General features: G+C 40.2%; 1 long non-coding RNA gene across 1 annotated transcript in view; it reads left to right on the top strand.

Moving 5' to 3' along the window:
- Window positions 1–20075, top strand: part of LOC132077710 (uncharacterized) — a 35065-nt gene extending 14990 nt beyond the window's left edge. Inside the window, exons 3-4 of the long non-coding RNA XR_009419100.1 lie at window positions 9859–9985; window positions 19238–20075. This is a non-coding gene — a long non-coding RNA (uncharacterized LOC132077710). The remainder of the gene's footprint in view (window positions 1–9858; window positions 9986–19237) is intronic.
- Window positions 20076–25395: the final 5320 nt, after the last annotated feature.

Raw genomic sequence — 25395 nt, 5'->3', positions numbered from 1 at the left:
CTTGGCATATGAAAACTGTCTGCTAGGTCTGCTCTTAAATGTTACAAGCTCTCAGGGCAGCCCCCACAGGAAATAGTACAAGGCTAAGAGAGTGAACAAGCTGCCCTAGAGTACCTGAGCAGAAAATATACGCTGGTAAAATGTTAACCGTCTTTATAATGGCTGTATTTAGCACTGTTTAGTTTTTTCCCTTCTGACAAGTGAAAGATTTTATTTCAGTCTGGATTGCACTCTTACACATATTTTGGTTTTCCTGGATGATATTTGGCTCTTTAACTTAGAAACAGTTGCCTGATTGAAGATGCATTTTCTACTAAAATCCCTCAAATTTTCTGGGGGCACACCCCAAACATGAGTGGAAGTAGAGTTTCATAAGTAAAATAACTGTTATTCTATCTAGAATTTACAAATTCATTTTACCTGTTCTGCTATGTGCCAGTAAAACATTCTGCTATGTGCCAGTAAAACAAAAATATAGTCTGGAGTGATGCAAAAGATTTTGTGCCCACTTGTGCAAGCCAACCAGTTAATCACTATTAGTTGTGCAAGAACAAATCCCATGTGCTTCAACAGGAAAAGCAGAGCTCGGTTTTGTGTTCTTCAGTGAAGACAGCCTAGACCTACCATGATTGAAGCCCAAAGCAAGAGGTTTTTTATTCATTGTTTTGTTGGGGTTTTGGTTTTCATATTTTTAATTGGAGTAATGCAAATTCAAAGCCCCAGAATTATGGCTGTGTTTCTATGTAAAATGCTTCTGTGGCAAAGGTCTGAAAACTAATTAAAAAAAAAAAACACTCATGTGAATAAAGTAAAAAGGCATCTTGCAACCACAATTTATACATTGCCAAATTGTCCCTGTGCGCATGATGCAAAAATTACATGTGAAATCATTGAGGGGAGCTTAGAGCCTTCTGTGTTCACAAACAGTTAACAGTGTGCAATGCAGTTCTAGGGCCAACTTTACCTTTGAGTCTTAAACATATTGTCATACATCACACATTTATACATGTGAGAACAGAGCTCTTGATCCTGCCAAGGACAGAGAGCTCCAGTTGTGAGCAAGGAGCTGTAGTTACAGCACACAAGTCCTATGGTTCATGCAAGAAGCAGGGCAGAGCTAAGACCACACTGATACCTGGCCTCTGAGTGTGGGACAGGGGGAGGTACTGGAGCAGTTCCAGAAATATACTGTCACCTCCTTCCTGCAAAGTCCTACTTCATGGCTGAGTGACAAAGGGAAAAAATTGTTCTTGGTCAATGAATATGAACTGTTCAGAGCCTATCTTGAGCTGATTTTTAGAATAAGCCTTTTTCCTACACAAGCATCTCCAACACCACAGTTTCACAGAGGTAGCCCAGGGCTGTGTAACCGCAGTGTCACTTTGTCTTGGGTGGTGGAGCAAAATCCAGCTTTGTTTTGTGCCACACCTCCTGTCAGCTCGTTATGCTCCCCTGGGGCAGGGCGTGGTCTGTGGTAATATTAAACCAGGCAAGAGAGTAAAAAGAAAAAGAGTAAGCGTTTTTTAGGGAGAGCTGCTCTTCCCAATCTACGGCCCTGGAGTGCTCCACTAAAACCTTGTGCAAAGTTTTTAATGACACTGGTTTTTTCTAATGGGCACAGTGAATTCTTCAAATGGCGTTCCTGATTGCTGTCACGTACTCTTGTAACAAAGCAAGCAACCAGCACAATTACTAAGCACTCCAGACAACGGCAATCTGATATTAAAATAAGAGTGCAAAATAGCTGGACTTTGCAGAGTATTCAGGTATGTGCATAAATCCAGGAGATTTGATTTTGCAAAGGTCTTGTCTTGTTCAGATGATGTTTTTGGCATATGAATCCTGATTGTTGCATAAGGCCACAAGGGTCCACTCTGGCCGTCTAGAGTAGCCTCTGACATACAGCATGACACAACATCACAGAAATCACTGCAACTGCTCTTGCCTGTGGTGGAGGCTGCATGTTTATTTTAGAGTAAGAGGTGGTGTGGAACTCTGGCCCTGCTGAAATCTTTAGAAATAACCTAACAGCCCCAGCCTTTAGAAAGGAAGAGCTTTTTCAGCTCTGTATTGTGTTAAGAAACACAATAAAAGTCAGACATAGAAGACTCTCAGTTCTTTGAAACTTTAATCTTCCAGTGTCATGTGTGGGATCTACATGGTCGCATCATCTATGTAATGGTTCCTGCAATAATTTCCCTGTAGAATTTTTTTTTCCAGTAGAAAAAAATCAAGTTGTATTTTTATAACCTTAGTTTGGAGCCCTTGACTGTTAAATACTTTTACTGAGGACAAGGGTTTGGAAGCAACTGATCAAGCTGTCTTGCTATGCTTGGACCATCCACCTGGAAATTTGGGTGCCGAGACATTGTTCAAGAGAGCTGAACGTTTTCTTATGCTTTCTTACAACTATCAATAATTTCTATATGATACAAAACTCTATATACACACAAAGCCAAGTATTTTATAATAATTGTACTCTATGCTTATGTGGTTTATAACTACTTACTATAATTTAAAAAGTATATAATCACATTCTTCATAACAAGTAGGCATGAAGAACTATCAGGGTATAAGGGAAAAAAGTTAAATAATGTAAGAATCTTGGTTGTTGTACTAATTTAAGATCTGGAATTCATTTAAACTCCAAGTTGGCTACAGTGTACTTGTGAATCCTTGTTGGTGTATTATGATAAGGGACCCTGAGTATCCCCTCTGAACCCATGAGCACTGCAAGCCTCCTTGATCAGCTATTGCTGTGCTGTTAAAATATTTCAGCTACAAGGTTGAAAATCCTTCTTGTGGGAATCTTGTGTCTTGCTACATCTGTCATATGACCCAGATCTTTTCTGTTTCACTGTTATCCTTCCTCACAGTGAACATGGAGAGTGTTTAGGACTGGCAGTTGCAATCAATATAAATTGTCTCTGGAAGGCTGAGAAACAGTGATGCTCTGTTGGTAGCATTTTAACTTGTTACAGAACTTTCCCTAATAACCCTGGTTGATCATGTTGTGATATCAGCAACTTCTCACTTAAGATTATTAGAATTACATGGCTTAAATTACTCTATATATATATATATGTTGTAATCACAATTTTTCTTCCCAGAGTAAGATTAAAATCTAGCTTCAAGTCTTTAATGACAAACTCTGCTCATAATATATTTTCTATATCCTTTTTTCTTGCTTCTTCTGGCATCTGGCAGGAAATAGCTGTTCCATTTTTGAAAGTAATATTGTTCTCAAATACTGGATTACTTTATACAATCCAGTAAGAAAACTGCTTGCTTCACAATAATAGAAGACACCTTTATAGATATTAAGGATATAACTCTGCTTGAGACTAGCAACTGCTTAATGTTTGTCAGAAGTAGAGCACTGGATCGTAGAAGAAATAAGGGAAAACTGCCTTTAGATTTAAAAGTGAATCCTTAAAGAGGAAAGACATCTCGAAGCAACTGGAGATAAAACAAAAATCTTCAGACTGTAATGCAGTAAAGACTTCAAAGCTGTATATGTGCAGGTGTGCACACTCAAATACATATGTGCATGTACGTTGATTTACGTATAAATTTACCTGAAGTCAGTGGAAGTTGTCAACATGAGGAAGTATCTTCAAGAAACTGTGTCATAGTACAAAACAATCAGAATTTTTTAATGTTACTGAAGAATTTAATTGTTTTATCTGGGCTCACTCATTCAGAGATATTTCTTATATTTATTGGATTAGGCACACTAACAAAGATTCATTCTCAATATGCAAGTGTCCTAAAACTATAGTATAGCCTGAAAAAACCCACCAATTCTGACATAAAGAAATTACTCTGAAAACACTCCTATCACATGTACAATCCAGAATAAATTATCCATTTGTCTAAAAAATACCATCTCCTTTATTCAGAAAAATGTGTGTGGCATAATTTTTCAGTGTAAAATAGGCTTTTTAGTGATTTATTAGTATCTATGAATTTAAATGAACACTTTTAGAATACTCTTTTTCTAATAAAATCACAAGTATAGCCCAGAAGAGGCCATTTGCATGAACACAGATTATGGACTCTTAGAGTGTGAGTGATGCACAGCAGAAAATAAAGTAAAAGTCACAGACCTTTCTGCTTTAGGGTAGTCATAATTCATCTGGGTCTTACACAATTCTAGTCTATCAAAAAAATAATAGATTTAAATTTTCCTTGGTACTGAATTCCTAAGTTACATGGGATTTTTAACCATGGTGAGTTTGGCCCAAGGAGACAAAAAGAAGCCCCGTAGTTATCTCAGCCTAAAAGAAAACTGCAGAAAACCTACAGTCATGGCTATAATCTGGCAAGTCTTCCCCTAGGAATATGTCTTTATCACTGGAATACAGCTGAAGCTGGCTGCTGTGTTTATCTAAAAAATATCCATAAGACAGTATTTAAGAAAGAAATTCTTCTTGACTTATCATGGAAAATCCCTGAGATGCAAATATGAGAATGATTTAATGTAATGGATTGTGACTACACAAGAATCAGAGAGGAGATAAAGGCAGGATCATTCAGCTTTTGCAGTACCCTGCTCATCAAGGTGTTCTTTCAAATCACTTTCCTCTTATTTCTGCAGGTAGGATATTTGAGAGTCTGGTGGTGTCATGGAAGGAATGGTGTTTGATCACTGCTTACTCTTGTTACCTCTGCTCATTGTGCAGCCACTGGCATTCTCTATCTTCTGATGAAATAAAAACCACACAAAAAGAACTCCAACCTGGAATTACCTTAATCCTGAATCTTGAGCTTAGACTCTCAAAAAAGCAACAAAATTGAGCTGCTCCAGGGGTTGCAGGACTAAAGTCCGGTGTTCTATATTTGCCTTCTGTGTGAATTATCTTATCTGAGATGGAAAGATTTGTGAGCTGTTTTGTCACATGGCCTTTCCTGAGCACTGAGAGGGTCTTTCTCTGCCACCCATTTTCTTATTCTCATTGAATTCATAGAAACTTGATGTCTTTGGACTGTCTCTTGAAATTTTCCAGTAGGTACAAAGTTACTGGGGTAGACTGATATGCTTTATACACAAAACAAGATTGCATAAAGTTCATTCTCATAGGAAAACAAAATAAAAAAACTGCAGTCCTAACAATCCCTCTAAAGCAAGGCCCTGGCTTGCTGCAGTCTAGTGGCAGTCTTCTCACTTGATTTCAGTGGGATCCATGTTTGGTTGCAGAAGTTTATACCTAGTCGGAGCAGTACTGTGCTGTGGAATTGATAGATGTGGAACACATTTAATAACATGACACAAGCTGGCTCAATGCTTAATTGAGTTCTTATGTGAAATCAGTGGTTTTCCTTTTCTTATACCCACAAAGACAGTATTAATGATGTGCAGTCAGACCCTGATTTTTTTTTTTTTACTCCTGTCTCACAATGTGGACCACAATGTACAGCACAAGTGAGAACCTCTTGGACTAAGGTGACCTGGGTTTAGATGTACTTTGTGACGGTTCAGAACAAGTTTTTCACGTGTACAATGTTAAATATGAGTCTGTGTTGCATATTTACCTATACTGTGGCTTGGAAATTAAAAATATTGGAAGTCAGCAAGAGGCTTGATTTAGGTCTCTTGAACAAAGGAAAACACCAAGTGCAGTTTGAAACATTTGAGTGTTAAGGATGGGGATCATAGAGAAGGTGTAGTGAAGGACCTCAGACAGAGCTGCAGCTTTCAGGAATAGTTGTGTGGAGCCCAGCAGGCTACTCTGCATAGGTGGCTGGCATCAGATGCTTGTAGACAGGCAAATAAGCCAGGAACCACTCATGATTCATACTTTTGTATACAGAGGTCTCAAGATTATATTTGCAGCTCTCCTCACTCCCTTTGCTCATAGCCAATTCAAGAGTAAAGGAAAGAACTTGGAACATAAAAGAGGAGTACAAAGGCAACCTAGTGATATATTATTTTCATTTAGAAATCATAGCCCTCCTTTATTCATACAAAAGGTAGGAACAAATAAAATTTACTATCTTTTGTTGTATTTGGAAAGGAAAAGAGTTTTTTCTCTTGAAATAGAATTTGAAGTGAGAAGCAAGAGCCCTTCTCTGTTTCTGAAATTTGAATACTGAAGCAGTCTGAATTCAAGAGTTTTAATAAGGGCTATTGATAGCTCACCTGTCTTTGCAGGCTATTTCCCTGTTTAAACTCAAAGTCTGTTGTGTTTCTCAGCCATAAAAACATAAATAGTGGCTCCTGGTCCTGCATTCACCTCAGCAAAAGTGGCTTCCCCCAAGACTGCAGTGTGGCAGGCTTGCAGGGTCCCCTCATTCGCTGGCTTTACACAGGGACTTGCAGAAGACATTCTGTAGTCAATTTTAGGGAAAATAGAAGCAGTTCCTCCTGGGCATAGCTGCTGACTGTCAGCAGACTTATCATCTGTAGAAATGATGGTAGTGCTTTACTTGAGTTATGAGTGCAAGAAATCCCATGTAAACTTGGCCTGTTTGTCCCAAATGGAGAGAAAGAGAATGGATGACCTTTAGTTTACAGCACTTTTACCAGAGTCCTGTACTTTAACTCAGCCTTGAGTGAAGCTTTGGTCAGCCTTTTGCCTTTCTGCTCTAGCAAATCCCTGAAAACCTCTCTACTGCAGGATATCTTCCTGTGGTGAGGCTAAGTGTCTTTGGCAAGAGCACTCAGGTCTGAGAACTAAGCACAGATCCATGAAGGGACCCAGAGGGGTGTGTGTGTCCCAGAGCAAATAGATAAGCTTGATATTTTGATGTCTGCAGGGCTACTGATAATTAAACAGAAAATGCATCTTGCAAAGGCAGCATCAACACACTGATGACACAGAAATATCAAGGCATCTTAGCCCAGGGTTATTAAAGGACTTGTGGCAGCAGAGCAGCTAGGGCCATATGAACTCCACAGGGAACAGGCTTCCTGCAAAATGGATTAATGTCTGCTCTAAGGAGGGCTGCTTAGTGTAGCCTGAGGTACTAAATCACTTTGAAAACCAGTCTGATGTACACACCAGCTACCTTAATGTAAGCTAACCATGGTTAAAGTGGTACAACTACCCAATGTAGACATGGCCTAAAGCAGTGCAATAAAATTCCCTTCTTTTCCAAGCCATTTGGGGTTGTGTTGGCAGGTAATATAATCCTGGAGGTGGAAAAACTACAGTATTACCAACTGAAACTGGGAGGGGAAAGTCAGTTAACAATATTGCAGAATCAGTAATTACCATACAATTCTCTCTGGTTCTGAAAAAAAATTAAAGTGAGAACACGCATCCTAAATCTCGGGGATTTTTTCATCCCTAAGAGCAAAGAATTTATTGTTAGCATGTGAGATATTTTTGCATAATTTATTTTGCAATGGGTTATTCAGACCTCTGAAGTGAAGCCTGTGTCCCTTGTTTCTCACTATATACCTTATTTTTCAACATGTTTCTGTGCTAGGAATCTGCATTTGGGAGAAAAAACTTAATGTACTTCACTATATATTTATAGGTTCATAAGAATTGTAAGTGGAAGTTTAATAACTTATTTCATTTTATGGTATCAGTTTCACGATGCTTTCTGCAGGATTGTATTTTTAATTGCTTGTGCAGTTCCCTGATGGGTTGGATGTCAGGGTTGCTTGTCATTATAATAAATCAATTAAATGATTGCTATTAATGATTATATAATGTAAGGGGGAAAAGGTATTTCTAGTCCTGGGGCACGTGTGTCTAGGGATGGAGAGGTTGCTGAAGACTCCCTCCTTTGCCAAGATAGTGTGAATATATTCTCATCTATCTTCAAACAGTAAAAGGGAGTAATAGGTTTTGGCAACATTACAGAGTGCATGGGATGTTTGCTCAGCTCCATAAGAACATGAAGATACTTGTGAGTATCATAAAAAATAAAAATTTGGCCTAGGAAAAAGTAATTCATGTCCTGCCAAAGTGTGATTTGCCATTTTGAAGCAAACATGGAGTGTTTTTTTCTTATTTTCACACTTCAGAGTTAAAATTAGGACACTATGGTTCATGTGAGTGTAACAACCATGTTCTGCCTGTATAATGTTCTGTATTACCAGCAAACTGTACTTATAGCAGACTCCAATGTTTATCTATTATTTTTCATTTCATATTTCAGTTATAACTGAATTAAAAAGCCTACACACCAGCAAGTCCAGCAGAGTACCTGCTCTGAGGTGGTCCTAGAAGCACAGATAGCTCATTGTATTGAGCTATCCATGCCAAAAAGGCTTGATGTCTCTGTGAACATGGAGCCAGAGAACAGTGTCTATTCTTTTCTTATGAGAAATATTGATATTGAGCTTGAAGCATCTAAATCCCACTATTTTCCTTGAGAGATGTGAAAGCCTGGCTCAGTGAACTCTCAACAAAGTAAGGGCTGTTTGGGTAATACCACTGGTCATTAAAGTATAATTTTTCTTAATAGTGGGCTTTGCAGTAGATCATGAGGAAAGGAGTAGAAGAGAAGCACAGTCACCTTAAAGTAGTGCCAACTGCCTGTCATTCCTGCAAAGTTAAAGGGTGAAGTGAGAAATAAGGGCACATTTTGGTTTAGCTATGCAGTGGGTAATTGAGCTTATCCGTATTTGTGACCAGTCTTATATCAGTCAGGAAAAACTTCAGTGAGTAAACCTAAGGAAACCATCTTTCATTTAGTTTTATATGAATATTCTACAAGAAATAGCTCTAAAATAACGAAGGAACAACTGAGCTGATGGCTGCCTGCCAGTTGCACCACCCCTCTATTGATCCATCACTGCAAGACTTTGTGATCACATAAGCTCATCTGCTATTAACATTTCTAACCTGAGGTGTTTTGTATTAAGTGGCTTCCATAATAACAAAACAGTAATTGAAATGATTTCTTAAGAGTCTAAATTAAAAAGAAAACAACACTGATAATTACAGTATTTGAGGTTAATTACTTGGGGCTTGCTTCCTTTCATATGGTGTACATTTTGTGCTCTCTATGTGCATAAAAGGTGCAGCTTATGAACTTAACAAAGCTAAACTCCTTCCTTCTGATTTATATTTTCAATTCACTGTCAGACTGCATAGAAAAAATTCTGCTAGATTAGAACAGAGCCAGGAGAGAATGATGGAAACAAATTAACAAGCAACAAAAAGCAAGAGGACAAAAATCCTGTCAGGTTCACAGATCTGATAGAGAGTATGAATGAACCTTAATTCCTTATATGCTTTTTGACTCTGCATTGAGCTTGATGTTATAATACATCCTGATGTACTAAAGACAGTAGAGTGTATACAATATGGGAAACATCTTCCTCTGCAAGGGGTGTGTATTAGTTAAAGGGAGAGGTTGGGTTAAGCTGCCTTTGATCCTTCCAACAGCTCTTTTGGATAGTAGTGAGCTTCTTTGGTTTGGATTTCTTCAAACAAGGGTTGCTCCCAGTATGAATCCTGAGATAGGAGCAGTCTGGTAGAAGTTGGAGACGGTTGTGCTGCAGTGTAACATTAATTACAGCTGTGCGAGAAATAAGGTTAAGTGGAAAATAAACACCAAGTCATGGATATGCTTCATTTTGTACCCTGTAAGCTGTATGCAGTTTGCATTACAAAATTTGGTGGGTATATGTAGCTCTACTTGTGATCGTGGCCTTATCTCTGTTCTAAAGCTTAGCTCTGGTACAGCTTTCTCATACATTTAGCAGTGTGTTCCAATAAAGTGGATGAGCAAGCTCATCAGGCAGTATTAATAGATTCTGCTCTTGGAGTTCATTATCAGCATGGCACTGACTCTGACTCCTCAGGGCTCTCTTGTCTGTTTTTACATTCCCTTTTGTATTTGCACATTCAGACTATCTAGATTTAGTAATTCACTGATGTATTAATTCTGCAGGTTGCTTTTGAGCTCTTTGTAAGTAAGACTGTCCAGCAGGAAGAAGCAAAACTGAAGTCAGAGGCAGATGTCCATGTGGAGATCATCTGCACTATCCTGGCAGGCTGCAGCTTTCTGTTCACATCAGGTATTCTCTATGGCAAATGACATTCTATTCAGGAGAGGCATCCCTAGCCTTTTAACCAGTCAGAGTAACTCTAGCACCCTTGCATCTGCAGTGCCAGGGCAACAGGTAGCAGCAGGCTGTGTCCTGGTGCCTGGCCAGCTATGTCAAAAGAGAAAGCACCAAACTCCTGTGATTTGTGTGCCTAGCCTGGCCCTCAAGCACTTCCCTGTTACCCAGGGGAAAACTGAACTGGCTGGGCTGCAAAATCCTGGACCTGCTATGCTTACTAAAGAGCTTCACCCCAGGAGACTGTTGTGTCTAGCTAGGTGATATATGGGAACATCAGGGTTTTACTGCCTGATGTATTCACAGAAGCTGGAAAGGTTATGACTTGCAGCCAATGAAATGATATGATCCTATTCTTAGTTTTATGTAGGTGATCAAATTTTAAAATAGGTACGTTCAGGCAAGGGACTACAGCAGCTAAATGCCTTCTTGCTTGACAAATGTGTGTGGCTTTGAAACAGAATCTCTGAATTTTGATGATAAAGTGTGCTTGCTGTTCAGTTTTAATTCTTCTGACCAGCCAACTAACAGTAAAAGTAAGCTTTTTTCCAGTCATCTAAGGGTGTTCTGTTTGAAGTACAGGTGAAAAATTGTTTTCTTTGGTTTACTGGGAGCTGTACATGAACAGTTACTATCGCAAGTCCTCTTTGCTAGTGAACAGCAAAAGGGCAGATTAAGCAATTTTTAGAGTTGTTGAGCTGAAATGGGAAGCAAAGAAGATGGGAATTTGTTTCCCTGCAGATTAAGAATTTGCATGTGGAAGTGAAATGGACCAGAACCACTGAACCCATATCATCAGGATTTGACTCTGCTTCACAGCTGCAGGGATGGATAGAGCTGTGGGTGATCTAACTCCAGCTACACTTACATAGGCATACATTAACAGCTCATCCCCTGAAGTCAATAGACTTTAATATAACACATTCAAATCACTGCTGAAGAGATAAACTCTGGCCCTATGGGTTCTATACACCCCTAGAGGGACTGGCTGAGTCCATTTTTGTATGGACTTTGACCTCATATAGCCCCACTGCCTTCATTAGGACCCCACAAATGTAATTCAGCAAAAAAACATGTTTCCTGAAGTCCAGTCTATGAACTCAAGTTTCTGGGTGAGGTGGATAGGCACATGGTCTAACCCCTTTTCCAAAAATTGCGTTTAACTCATCATGAAAACAGAAGACTTTGCTTTTGCCCACTGGTATTTATTATTTTCTGATCCTTTTACAGAGGAATTGGAGTTTTTCTTGGTGTTGCTCCTTAAAGAGTTTCCTTCCCCAAACTGGCATGCACATTTTGCATCTTTTAAAAAAAAATATTTAATAGAACAGAGGGAGTTATTTTTATTTTATTTTTTACACTAAAATTACTACATTTGTTGATTTTTCAGAGTATTTCATACTCCCTTAAGAGATGAAAACTAGATCACCTCAGTTCTAATGATTATCAAATATATTTGCTCTTCTGTGATCCTAGAGACAACAAAACAGTTCAGTTCAGACTGTTGTCATTAGAGTGATATTTTGAGTAATTCTCATCCACAAAAATGTGCTAATTCATAATGCAAAAATACTGTTCCATAGCTTTGTGTAAAAAGGGAAATACCTCTGCAAAGTTGCACCTGCCGCTCTCCCTGACAAACAGTGTGGGTGTTTAGTTTTGTTGGGGTTTTTTTACCCTTCTAACTCATGGACAAAATAAGGCAGAACAGGCCTTCAGAGGATCTGATTGCATTTTCCTGCAGCATATCTGTGGTATGCAGTTTCTCTAAGGAGCAATTTTACTCACATTTTGCTGTGTGATGCTCACACCTTTGCAAGGTGGTACTATCCACTGGGACTTTCTGCCTTGTTAATGGTAGGGAGCCCTTAGATTGCTGGAAGACACCAGAAATTTCAGCAGTCCCTTGTGCAGGGCTGACTTCCTCTCAGCTTGCATATTAAACCTATTTGCCTAAGATGATGGGATTTCAGGTTTGAAAAACACAACCACAACATTTCTGGGGTTTTGGGCACTGGCAGAAATCCAATGATAGATAAGATTGTTCTGGCTGGTTTAGAGAAGTGATATATTGCAGGACTCTCAGAATTGCATGTTTTGGCTATATGAGAGTAGGTGCGTATTTTCCAGTTACATATTTCATTTTTGAAACATTTACATTGTATTTGCAGTCCCACAAAATCAAAAGTTTGGAGACAGAAAGAAATGCTGCATTTTGTTTTTTCAACTCTAAGCTGCGCACAGTCTGTATCTGTAGTTCTGGTTCAGTTACCTAGGAAACAGCTGTAGGATGGAATTTATTTATTCTGTCTGAATAAGTGTTTGTGATATATACATGAGGCTTATCCTGTTTATACCTGTGGAAAATCAGTGAATTCTTTTATTATTATGAAGCTGATAACAGGCAATTATTGTCACTATTTAAATGGTTAACAAAATCCTCTGTAATTCCCGAAAGAGAGAGGTGAAAGAACTGTTCAATTATGGTGTTGGGTCAGAGAGGAAAGCCCCAGGAGACCACAGCTGTCTGCAGCAAATGTGGACTGGAGTCCAACCCTTGCATAAAAGAGAGCAGCACACACACGGAGCATGGTGTGAACCAGGGCATGGGCTGCCCACAGCTCACCAAATCCAGAGGTACAGAGAAGCTCAGGCATGGGGTCAATCTCCTCATCCAAATCACACCCCAATAGCCAAGATACTGAGGTTGTGAACTTGGTCAGTTCTGTCTCTAGAGGGCCCTGTAAAACACCAGCTCTTGCAGGAAAAAAATCAGGCAGAAGTCCATGTGCTCTCACAAAATGACTTTCACCTTTGTCTATGCATCCTCACCATTCCCTTCCATGCCTAGTGTCATGCCACGTGAAAAGCTTGTGTTTCCAGGGTATAGGACATTGTCTGATTCATTCTAGCTCCCAGTGGGAGTCGTTACTCTGGCTCCTTGCCTCTATCTGCTTTGTTTATTGTTTTGACAAGAACACAGTGTGTTCCTGGAGTAGCTATCCCACTGTGCCCTGAGAACTTGGGGAAGGAAGAGATCACCAGCCTGTTCCTTATTCTCATCCTTCCTTGCTTCCCAAAGCTCCTAGCCGCGATAACCTGTACCCTTGGGAGACCAGTCTCACACAGCAGCACTCAAGGCAGTGTGTCCAGTCTGACATATACTGTAGGTTTCATGTTTTGTACTACCAGGAAAAGTTCAATGATAGACAGATTACATCCCAGGCTTCATACAGATTTTTTAACACAGTCATTGAGGCCTTGTTGGTAGCCCAAAGAGGACTCTTCCAGACCCCAAGGGTGACTCTGGGTAGTGGAGATACCCATATGTGGGCTTGGAATAAAGCCGCTAAGTGAGGTTTTTTACTTCTGCTTCCCATTGCAATTGCTGTACAAAGGCAGAGCACGCGTGTCTACTTTTAGTACCTGGTGTAGTAGTGGCTGCACTGGACACCAGCAATTTCTAAATCAGGGTAATTTCAGTTTGATTTGGGACTCTGAGTCCCTGGGGCTGAAGCTGCACCTCCCACTCAATAGTCTGGCCAGCCCTGCTGAGCCTGCACCCTGTAATCAGCTTCAGTGCTGGTCCTGTGGTGGAGGTCAGGCTCTTGGCTGCACTGCTTTGGCCAGAATGTTGTCAAAAACATCTCATATTTTAGTTGAGTTAGATGGTACTGGGAACATTTCTGTGAATTGAAACGTTTTCAAAATAATTTAGCAATTTTAATAGTAAATCAGCCTTTGATTACTACCCACTCTAAACTCTCCCACAGGGTGCACCAGGTGCACCCCTATTCTAAGATAAGCCCAGCTGTGTTTTAGATTGGTGACTTTTATCCCTGTTTCATAAGCTGTGTTGTGATGCTGCTACTGCTAAGTGCAAAGAAGGCTGCTTGCTCTGCTCTGATTTATGCACCATGCAGTTCTGGTTTTAATAGGATTAAGCAAGAGGGAAGTAAAGGCAGAATGTGGCCATGCATTGTATTTACTGTGCATGTATCTCTATTGTAGTGTTTTAGTATTTCAGTCAAAGATGATAAAGTGCTTTACAAAGCTGGTAAAATCATGAGCCGTACATTATGGGTGGTAAAACTGACTCCAGTTAAGAGCATTTTCCAGTGTCACACTGAGTCAAGAGCAAGAAGAGTTTTCAAGTTATTTGAACTCTACAATCCCTCCTTTAATTGCTATATTATTTATTATAATTAATAGGCTTTTCTTGATACTACATTAGCATAAAGCAATCCAAACCACTCTCACAAATTATTTTTAAAAGCACAGGAAACTGTTAAACTCATGGTATGAGCATGCAGGAAATTAAAGCATGTAAGAGGTTTATGAATTTAACAGATGGCAATCTTAGCCCTTGGTACATGTGATGCTTCAAGCTTTTGAGGATATTTATTTGAGAGGAATTCATTACACTGCTAGTCTGGAGAATTCCTAAGAAAATCTTGGTTTTGCCTCTAGATGGCTCACCTGGAGCTGCCATTGCAAAAATGTTATCCAGAAAGGAATTCCTACACTGTACTCTCATGATATAATGGCTTGCTTTTCCAGCAGCAATGGAGAGTCAATCATGCAAATGTATTATATCTGTGTAAAAACATTCTGCTAAATTGTTTTGTCTTTTGTAAGAACAAGAATAACAGATGGATTAAGGACAAGGCAGATTTATGAGTAAAGTAACTTTCTATTAGTCATTATCATGACTCACATCTAAAATATCTACAGGGAGGGCTGTCTTTCTGGCTATAATAAACATTTTCCAGGTGCAGTCATGGCTGTGGGGTAGGTGATGTGTTATGCAGCAATCACATTGCTGTCTGTCTATTGTATTTCTGCCCCGTGAATAGAAAATGGCATTTTTCTAGAGGCAGTAGGCTATGATTACTGTATGTAGTCCTAAAACTCCAAAGCATATAAAATAATCATGGATAATTTGTGTTTAATTTAGCAGCAATTAAAAATATAAATTAACTTGGGGAAGGAGCTAACAAGTTTTACTTCTCTAACTAAACAATGTAGATCATAAAGACTTGTCAAAATCCAGATTAAAGTAGATATTTGTTATTTTGTCCATAATAATTCACAAAGAAATGGAAAAGGATAGCTGGTGGCTGAGATTACAGTGAAACCCACCCAGCTTTCATGAGCAGAATTCAGAAAGGGCTGTTTGCACATTGAAGCTTGCAGGTTTTGTGTAGTGAGACCTGCAGTGTTCGGGGGAGTCCCGTCCCAGCCTGCAGACACTGCAAATTGTATCTACAGTGCTCAGGAGATAGAGACCACACACCCAACACAAGTTACTGGGCTGTTCTGGGGCTCTAGTGTACCTCACTGGAGTCTCAAGCAAATTCCCCAATACCTTTATTCTGTATGCTGAGCATTTGGGGATTTTTTCCAAAGGTTTCTTTGGGGTAGGATGAAAATCAGCAGGAAAACCACTTACGCCACTCCATTCTTCTGCCTGCAATGGAGACTGGATCTATCTTTCATCTGCCGCACAGGAGCAGCCCCCGTTTTTCGGCGGTGCCCCGGCCGCTCCCGCCTGCGCATTCCACCTTTGTTCTGCAGGAGGAGCTCCCCTTGGCGTGGATATGTATTCCACACAGCAGGCGAGTGCGGGGCTGCTGAGCGCAGCCCTGCGCTGCAGCCTGGGGAGGAGAGCACTGCTCCACATCCTTCCTTGCATTTTAATCGTCCCGAGAAAGTTGAAATCTCCATTTTCTGAAATGGTGAGAGTAAAGAAAGGAAGAAAAAATAAAGGTCAGGTAATGAAGTGAGGATTAAATTAATTACTTTTTTTTTTGTAGTTGTGCTGTTTAGTCACACTACTGTCTGTGTGGTAGATTAAGAGTGTAATCTGTAAGAGTGTAATCTCAGATTGTAGAGATGAGACTGGGAGATTCAGCAGATGCTTCTCGTGAATAACACGAGACATACAAGGATCATAACATATGCCCAGACTTACTGAACAGGACTGAAATGTCTTCCAAAGTCTCCTGCCTCTCTGGAGCATGATTTTTGGGGAAAAGCTTCCTAATATATGGTGAAAACTGGAAAGAAACATGAGAACAATATTCCTCACTGAAACATTGCTCCATCTCAGACAAATCGCTTACTTTTTGTAAGCAACAAATCAATTATCTCAAAAATTACATCTTGAGAAGATGTTAAAAATAGGTTGTGGCCAAATAGCTATTATGTACTTTGATAAATGTGTCCTTAGAAACAACACAAGTTTCTCAGGACAGTGTACATCTGTGTGCCTCTGTCGTGCCTCCTGGTCCCAAGCCTTTTTCCACATATGCAGAAATCTCACTGCCTTTTCTTGGATCCTGCACAGCCAAGCTCATTTGCTCCTTGGTATTCACCTCAAAAAAACTTAACTATCTTCCTTGACTCCACAAAAGGGCATTACATGCATTGCCCCCTGCACACATGATATGAAAGAGGCTGAGAATTTGTGCCACCCAAATGAGATGCTGAGAAACACCACACAAAAGTGATTCTGCTCTTGTGGATTTTTTCTGCTGGGAACTCCACTGAGATGTGAACTTCATAGTCTACTTTTGTGGTCTTTTCTGTGTGCCCAGTTCTGTAAATTACAGTAATAGGTACACTCTAGCTGGAAGGACAACATGTTTAGGAGAGGCCATTATTAGAAGAAATTCTACTTCTTCCCCCATTTCCCCAGCACACATCAAGCCTGAAATCAACCCAACCCTACTGCTCTGTGAAGAATTTGTCACAGTTCAGCACAATGGGCAAGCCCAGCTCAAGAAAACCCCAGAGCTACATTAACACAGAAACCAAATATGTGCTGCTGGGTGGTTGTGTGGAAAGGAGGGTCCCTTTAGGTCAAGGGCAAGGGCAGCAGCTGAGCAGAGATGTGACTGCCTGCACTGTCACTACTGTGCCTTTTGTATGTACATAAAACTTTGGTTTCCAGGGGTTTTCAGGCACAAAAGTCCCCCTGACACCCAAACAAATAATCAGAAATAAAAAACTCGTGGAGCTGTAGATAATAAAGCCAGAGAATGGCCATTCATAGAAATATGCACTACATCACTGCTCCTGACTGTGTGGTGATTCATCACCATTTCCCTTCTCTCGCCTTTTATTCTTTCGATTATTTTTGCTCAGGGATCCCTTAAACTCTTTCCAGCTAATTGTAGGTATGTTTTTGTTTGAAATGCTAGATCTTGGAAAAAGCCCCTTTCAATAGGAGTATTTCCTATAAGTAGGTCACTGCAGTAAAGGGGTTAGATGTGCAGCTTCTGCTTACAAGATGCTTTGCTTTCTAAAGCCCTTAATGCAGCTTTACAAAAAAAGAAAGGAAGGGTGAAAAAAAGATACCCATTTGTTGACCTTTGTCTGGTGCTGGGTAAAGTGTCTTTCTGACCAGTGCAAGAGAGACATTAAACCAGTGATGTACAGAACTATATTTGTACTCTGAATAAATAGACTAAAAATATCCCTTCAAACAGGGTAAGCTATAATTTTAAATTGTAGCACTTCTAAAGAGCTTTCACTGATATCAGACACTCCCAGGCTCCAAGCAGAACAGCCCTGCAGTTTAATCAAATAACTGTGAAACCATTGCCACAAAATTGTAACCAAAATGTTTGTGCAATGTTATGTAGCTACGGAAACAAACTTGGGCTTCTAGAATTACCTTCTTAACTGGTTCATAGCAATGGGCCTGTTGCAGAGTTTTGATGAAGTTATCTGTAAGGCTGGGAGATTTCTCCCCTAGCCCCAAAGGCAAGTAAACCTCATGTACAAGAAAGGGCTGGTGTGAAGTGTGGTTGGGGCTGGGACTGGTAAAGCAAAGGTTCTTTTGTGCATGCAAATACCGCATGTTGCTTATAATGGTATTTCTCAATTATTTTATTACATAACCTTTCTTTTCAAACCCACTTCATTCCAATTTTAGCTAGCTGGGGTGCAGATAAACATACAATTTTTTGGTCACTATGTATTGTGCATCTCAGAAAGCATGACATTGAAGTTACTAGGTTTCTTATTTTTCTTTTTTTTAAATATGAATTACACTTATTTACAGAGGCTTTTTTGTGTTCTTCCCTACTAAGCTCCATTTAGGGTTTGTCAGGAACTTCTGGTATCTAGGAATGCTTGAGGATCAGGAGGCTCCTCCACCCTTTTCCTTCTCCTCCACCCCTCAAATTTTTGGTGACAAAACACCAAAACTATTTCTGCAGACTGCACTGTCCTGCTTTACAGTCTCCCTAAAACAGAAAAGTTTAGTGCAGATTTTTCATTTTCTCCATGAAAAAAAAAAAGTGAATATTAGATGGGCTATTAGTTTTCTGCTGGGGATAAAACAGGGCTATATTTTGGATGAAAGCCACTTTTTATGTACTAATAAGCAGTTACCAAAAGTTAAATATTCTACCATTCAGTCATGCTGGAGATGAGTGTCAACAGTATGCTGCCATTTCTTTCTCTTTTCTTAATCTGACAAAATGTCATTAGTATCTATTGAAATATTTCTGTGTGTATGGGGGAGGTCGGAAAAAGACTTGCATGCTGGTGTGAGAATAATTTTGGATTGTGTCTATTAAAGAATCTGTGTTTGGGATGAAGAATATGCAAGTTTGAGAGTTGTGGCCATGGTGGTGCTCCCGTGGGCAGGTGGGGAAGGGCAGCACAGTCCCTGCCCTGCCTGGCCAGCTTCCAGGGGTTGTGGTGGCTCAGAGCTGGAGCTGGTGGCATGCAGTGATCAGGAACTGCCTCTTGTTGCTCACTTCCAAGAGAGGCACCAAGCATGGGTGACTCTTTCTGGTCACAGCTCAAGCTGTAAAACACAACACTCAGGTTTACTTTCAGTCTTCTTTATTATTCACTCTTTGGAGGCTGTATTTCTGTTACCTGCAAAAAGTATGGATGTAGCTGCTTAAACTCTACAACCAAATCCCCTGTGACAGAGCCTTGCAAGCCATCTGCTTTCAACAGACAGAGAAAACAACATACAGCATTGTTTCCAGAGACAATTTTTCAGGTAAATGAGATACCTGAGGGTCACCAGGCTCCACTCTCCTTTCCTGTCCTCAGAGGATCATATATTCATGTCATCCCTTCTGCTGTAGCTTTAAGCCAGTGTCAAAGAAAAAGTGCTTGGTTATACTTACTTCTTACCTCAAGAAAGCAGGTCATGGAATTTTTCTCTTTCTCTCCCAGCAACACAAATACTAAACATCACAGCCTCTGGAAGGCAGGGCAAGGTGGGGAGCTCCAGGGAAATCAAGTTTCTGCAGGAGTTCTGCAGATGGGGAGGCAGAAGAAACTCTTAGCAGAGCATCAAAAAGTGAGCCACAAACTTCTGTCTGTACTCTGAACTCAGTGGTGACTACTGGGCAGACCCTGCAGTACTTGTCTCTCTCCACCAGCCAATCCTGCCAAGGAATGCAGACTTGAGGAGGACTATGAATCAATCCAACCCAGGAGATCAGGCAAGCCTGGCTTGGGACAGAGGCTCCTGATGTTATTCAATGCCAGGGACCTGTCAGGAAGGTGCATGACCTGGGACAACTTCGCCACTTGTCCATAGCTAGCTGAGAAGGAGCCACGGAGTGAAAGCTGAAAGCAAACATCAGGGCAGCTGCAGTAAAACCTGAGATAGCAACTACTCAGCAAGGTTTATATCTCTCTATTCTCCCTTCTAAATCCATTTTTCTCATTTCTGCCAGCAAGGGTCAACCACAGTTTATTTCAGTCTGGAAGAAACCAAACCTTTCCTTCTCAGTTAGAGAAGCTGCAGATGCAGGTTGCTCTGGACCCAATGCCAGAGCTCTCAATGCAGTGCTGATACAAAAGTCCAGCAATGCTGATAGAGGCCCATCAGTTTCAGCATGCTCTGAATATGAATGTGCTCTAAATAGAAATGTTTGTCTCCTTCACTTCAGATGTGGAAATCCAACAACTGGGGCATAATCCAGAAAAAGTGTGTGAGGAAAGAATTGTGTTTATGGCCTCTGCAAACTCATTTTGATCAGTCATGAAATTAAAGCTCCTAAACTATGTGTAAGCCTGCCAATTTCATATGGTAAACTTCAAGATTTAGATATTAACATGACTGTTTTGCAAAGCTGAAGTTAAGCATTAATTCCCAACCAAAGCATTCACTTTCTGAATCAGGTTCCCAAACAGTATATAGCAGGGGTTTTTTCCTTTTATTTTTTTTTTTTGAAAGATTTCAGAAGTGGCTGTCTTGTGATTATGGAGTTTAAAATTCAGATTTTCAAGCTTTCTCTGCAGACAGAACCAGAAGCTTGCCTTTTCAAACATCTAATCTGTAATTCTCATAATAAGTCTAGGATTTTAGACATTGAAGAGAACATGAAATACTGTCAGATTTGTGATAACATCACAAGAGCTGCTGGTGCTACTTAAGCCTGCATTTACTTAGCTTTCCTATGAACACAAATTATGGGATATTCCTAAGGTGCTCCTGGAAAGTAGAACTTTGCCAGGAGAATGCTGTGCCATATACGGTGTTAATATTCACAATGGTTGCCAATTTCAAAATTGGTTGTTAGTCTCAATAAATAAAGTACTTAGAGCTTGGTTTTTTTGTTGATATGAACACCCAGATTGCCACTGATTTTAGACACAGTTTTGATGATTTTTGCTTCTAAAACCATACTCAAATTGGCTTTTTTATAACAAGAGCATCAGAATAACTGTACTGAATCAGACAAAAGGTGTCTCCTAGCTCATTTGCTGTTTCTGACAGTGGTCAACAACTACACTAAGAGCAAGGCAGGCACGCTTCAATGATGCATTCTGCCAGCCTCCAGAAACAGACTGGGAACTTCGTGAGCCACAGCAGCACCAATTAATTTTATGGCCCATGGTGGATTATTCTCATACTGGAATCCTTGTCAACTTCACCTGTGTTCTATTGCACACTGTGTGAAGAACTTGCTTTGGTGTTCTGAGCAGGCAAAGGTGTGACCTGTCACTATCACAGAAGGCATGTCAAGGATCATGGATTCCTCTACTCTTCTGGAACATTATAATGAAGATTACTTAGGCAGATACTAATTTTTCATACAGGGTTTGGAATCCCTTTGGATCAGCTGTCTTCAGCTTTAGGTCGTCTTCTCTTGACAGCTTTCACTGAAGTCAAAGACAAGCTGGAATCATCGGGCACCATGGGTGTGGGTAGACTGGGACACACAGATGAAGCACTGATTGTCCTTCAAGGTCAAGGATACATCTGCAGTAGCCATGGCTCCTTGGTGTCAGAAATCCACATTTTGCTTACTCTTGGCAGGAAAAAGCACAGTTAATCCTGTCGATTAAAAGTAAGACATCTTACAGTGGAAACATCATTAACTGGGCTGTGAGCCCAGTGCTGCTGTGACCCACTACAACCCCAGCCTGTGCAAGTTACAGCCACTTCAGGTGGACTTGCTTTAAGAGCAGAGCCTGTAGCATGTAGGTTGAAGATGAGGGCCCTGGCATTCCCAGATGACAATACAGCAAGTGGTGTAAGGTTTCAAAATAATTTTTCAATGACTGAAGAGACTAATTTCTGTGAATAGTTTGAGTTCCAGATTTCACAGTGCCTGTGAATGTAAGGGAGGGGTCTGAGTATTTAACAGATTCCTGGTAGGATTTACAGAAAGTAAGGGTTTGTAATGTAGACAGACAATACCATCTAACATAATCACTCTGGGCCAACTGATTATGTTGTTCTCAGTGTTTCTTTATCACTTGTTCCTAGAGGCTGGATTTATTTGAAGTGTAGGTAAGAGAAATTGTTGTTTGCAATAAAAGCTTGATTACTTAGGACTAGAAACCAGGATTGTCATGGATTTGCATGACAGACATGCAAATTTTCAGCTTCTCTTTTGTTCTTTTGTAATAGGATTGCTGCTTCTCTTTCTAGGGTTGTTGAAACTACCAAGTTACCTAAGTTATTACCCTCCTTTTACTCCTGCAACATTGTGTTTCCATCTGCTACACTGTGATTATCTCCTTTGGAAGACTTGAATGAAGAAAATCTTCCAAATGACTCTACTTGTAGATACATTTCTGCTCTAGGCTTTAGGAAACATCCTGTAGCTACTCTCTCAGGCTGATATATTTTTAGTATAACGTGCTGTTTTCAGCAGCCACCACCACCAGGCAGTGCAGCAGGCAGCAAAATGTAATTACTTAGTCTGTGAATCCTGCACAGGAGGCAGACACTGTGAAGAAACTGGCATTTCTTGTACTGCACAGGATCCAAGTCCTATGTGTGAACAGAAAATGTCACCGGAGAAGTTATGTCTACTGTCTCTAACCTATGGTCTACATAGGTTACGTGAGATTATTTGAATTCTTTTGTCAATTTATGTACCCATGCTGTCTCCTTTGGAGTGAAATGTTAATCTTGGTTGTGATTCTTAGCTTGAAATTACAGAGGGTTACACTCTTAAAACCTGGAAAACACACTGTTTGGTTATATGGCTGTTGATTCCTCAGTAAACCTACACCAGAGAGCAGCCCTGTAGGTCAGAGTCAGTGATTCAGCTCAAGAGACTGGAGTGGGGAAACCTTTTTATTCTCTTCTGGATGAGCTACACCACCATGTAGTATTATACATCAGCTGTGAGGACTTGTAGTAAACCTGGAGTTCATGGTTTATTAAAGACTGCCAAAGAAAATGCTTGAAGTGCTGTTTATTTGCCATAAATTATTTCAAGCACTATTACCAGTGCTGTAGTATTAATGTTCCATGAGATATTTTTATATGAATATTATGTTTATTTCTAGTTGCTTGAATACAAGCAATGCTTCTCAAAAACAAAAGTCAAAAATTCTAGAACGCTAACAAATGTAATTTTTATTTAAGGAATCTATTTAATTGATTAAGTTGTGTGCTATAAATAGGTTTGACTTAGATGTCTGTAAATGGCTGACAAAGAAGCAAAGTCTGCTATTTTTTTTTATATAACAGCCTTCAACAATTTTTTTACAGCACTTATTCCTCCTCATCAAGCCTCTGTGAAAATGACAAAAAATACATGGGGAGAAATTCCCAGTTCTAGCAATTTCATAGGAAAAAAAAAGTATAAAAAAGAGTATAAAACATCAGAAGAATCATGATTTATTTATTAATAACAAAACTGAGTTTTCCATTCCTTCAATTTGCAGCAAAAGATAAGGTAAAAAAATTATATCATTCTTAGGGAAAAAAGAAAATAGAAAAGCTGATGTGTATTAACCACTTTTTTTTTCTTTCAATATTGACGTCTGCCTTAGGCACAGATCCTCTAAACACTTACTGCAATTCTAACTTCAAGCATAAAACCAGTCACAAAATCTCTCTAATGGGATTATTCTCATGCTTACAGTTAGGAACACAAATATGTTTCCAGGCCTATGCATCTTCTGAAAAAGAGAATTCCAGGCCTCCAATCAAGACTATATTTCCTCTTGTATGGCTGAGGCAATTAGTGCTAGATGGCTGTTCTGGGGAAACCATCTATGGAGTTATTTCCAACATCATTCAAATTGTAGGTCTTATTTTGCTCGTTTTCTGGTCCTTCATGAATATTACCATATGATAAGTGTTGCACACGGATGTTGGTTATAAAATGGCATGGCCATAAAAATTAGCTTTGCTTGTCTGTAGCTGTGTGCTGCACAAAAAGCACATACATCTCATTAGTGCCTAAGGAATCAGTAACTTAGGCATTGTCCAAAAGCAACCCTAAATGCCATTTTTCAGTTTGTGCCAATCAGGTGGTTAATAGCATGAAAGCTGTAAAACAGCAGAAAATGCCATCTTCTAGTGAGAAATACTTAGGAAGTCCCTTGGTTATTACTGTTTTGAGACTGCTCACGAGAATGTGTAAACACAGGGAAATTGAAGAGAGATGGAATTGAAAAGGGAGGCTTTAGCTCTCACTTGAGAACCAGCACTCACTTGGGGAGATATTACAGCGGCCTGAGTGGGTCGCTGCTGGTGAGAGAGAGACGGTGAATCTTGTATCTTGATCAGAAGGCTGAATTTATTAATATATGATATAATACATTATAATTATACTAAAAAGAATATAGAGAGAGGTTTGCAGAGCTGCTAGCTAAGCTAAGAATAGATAGAAAAGAATCCACAACAAAGTTGTGTCCAGGGACTCAGTCCCCTGGCTTGCACTGATGATTGGCCCTTAATTATAAACATAGAAAATGAGCCAATCAAGGTGAATCCTATTGCATTCCACAGCAGCTGATAATAATTGTTTACCTTCTCTTCGGGGGCCTCTGGCTCCCGAAGACACAGAAATATGAAAGAAAAGGATTTCTGTGGAGAAATGTCTGCGACATCTCACCTTTCTAAATTGTATAAAAATAAAAGAAAAATGCTGATGTGGAATGAACAGGAAATTCCTTCACCTATAAAATATAGAATACTAATAATTCACTAAAACAATCCTACAGTATAAGAAAATTGCAAGAAACAATGCAAAGAGAATTCAAGTCCATGCAGCTGAGTTTCAGGAACAGTCCATCAGCTGAAGTTGTTTCTTTTGGACATCTGAGAGTCCTTTTTGGTCCTGAAACAGCATAACACAATTTTAAACAATTTGAAACAATTTGAACAATTTTTAGAATGTCCTTTTCTGGCCCTTCAGTGCTTCAGCACTTCAGAGCTGCTGCCCGCCTATTTTCAATCTTTTTTATTTAATTTTTAATTTTTTTTTTTTTTTTTTTTTTTTTTTTTTTTTTTTTTTTTTTTTTATCGAAAAGCAAAAGAGCAGCAGCCGAGCAGAGCAATGCCAGAGAAGGAAAGGCCCTGGGGGCCCTGGCCCATACTGGACCAGGAACCCCAAAACTGGCTCACACAGGGGGACCCGGACCGGTAGGACAAACCAGAACCCCTAGAAACATCAAGAGGCCTCGCAGCGGGCCCAGCCCAGGAATTTCCTGAGCCCAGCATCCCAGGCCAAACCCATAAGGAAGGCTCTGCATTCCTGCTGCAGGCCTGAACCTTTCTGCCAGCACAATGGCAGCACGGGCAGTGAGACGCTTCCTTTCCCCTAAACCACTGAGGCATGCCAGCAGCAGGGAAATAGAAGCTGCCCCGAGAATCTTGATCTCGGGTCTGGGAATGTTTGTTTCCCACAGCATCACGGCACCACCCCCACTGGGCTGGGGACCAAATGCAAAACTTTCGGGAGCCCCCTCCCCCTCGCCGCTAGGGCACAAGAGAGGCGGCGGCCTCCATGGGACAATCCCCGAAAAACCACCCCCCAAACCGCCGAGCTTGAAAGCCGGCAGCCGGACTGCCACAACAGTGAGCTGGCGGGCAGCCCCAGCTCCACGGAAGGAGAGACCCCCCGCCG

The sequence above is a fragment of the Ammospiza nelsoni genome, chromosome 10 (assembly GCF_027579445.1).
Source record: "Ammospiza nelsoni isolate bAmmNel1 chromosome 10, bAmmNel1.pri, whole genome shotgun sequence".
In the NCBI taxonomy this organism is placed as follows: Eukaryota; Metazoa; Chordata; class Aves; order Passeriformes; family Passerellidae; genus Ammospiza; species Ammospiza nelsoni.
The sequence above is the reverse complement of the archived record's forward strand: the minus strand, read 5'-3'. Positions and strand labels throughout refer to the sequence as shown.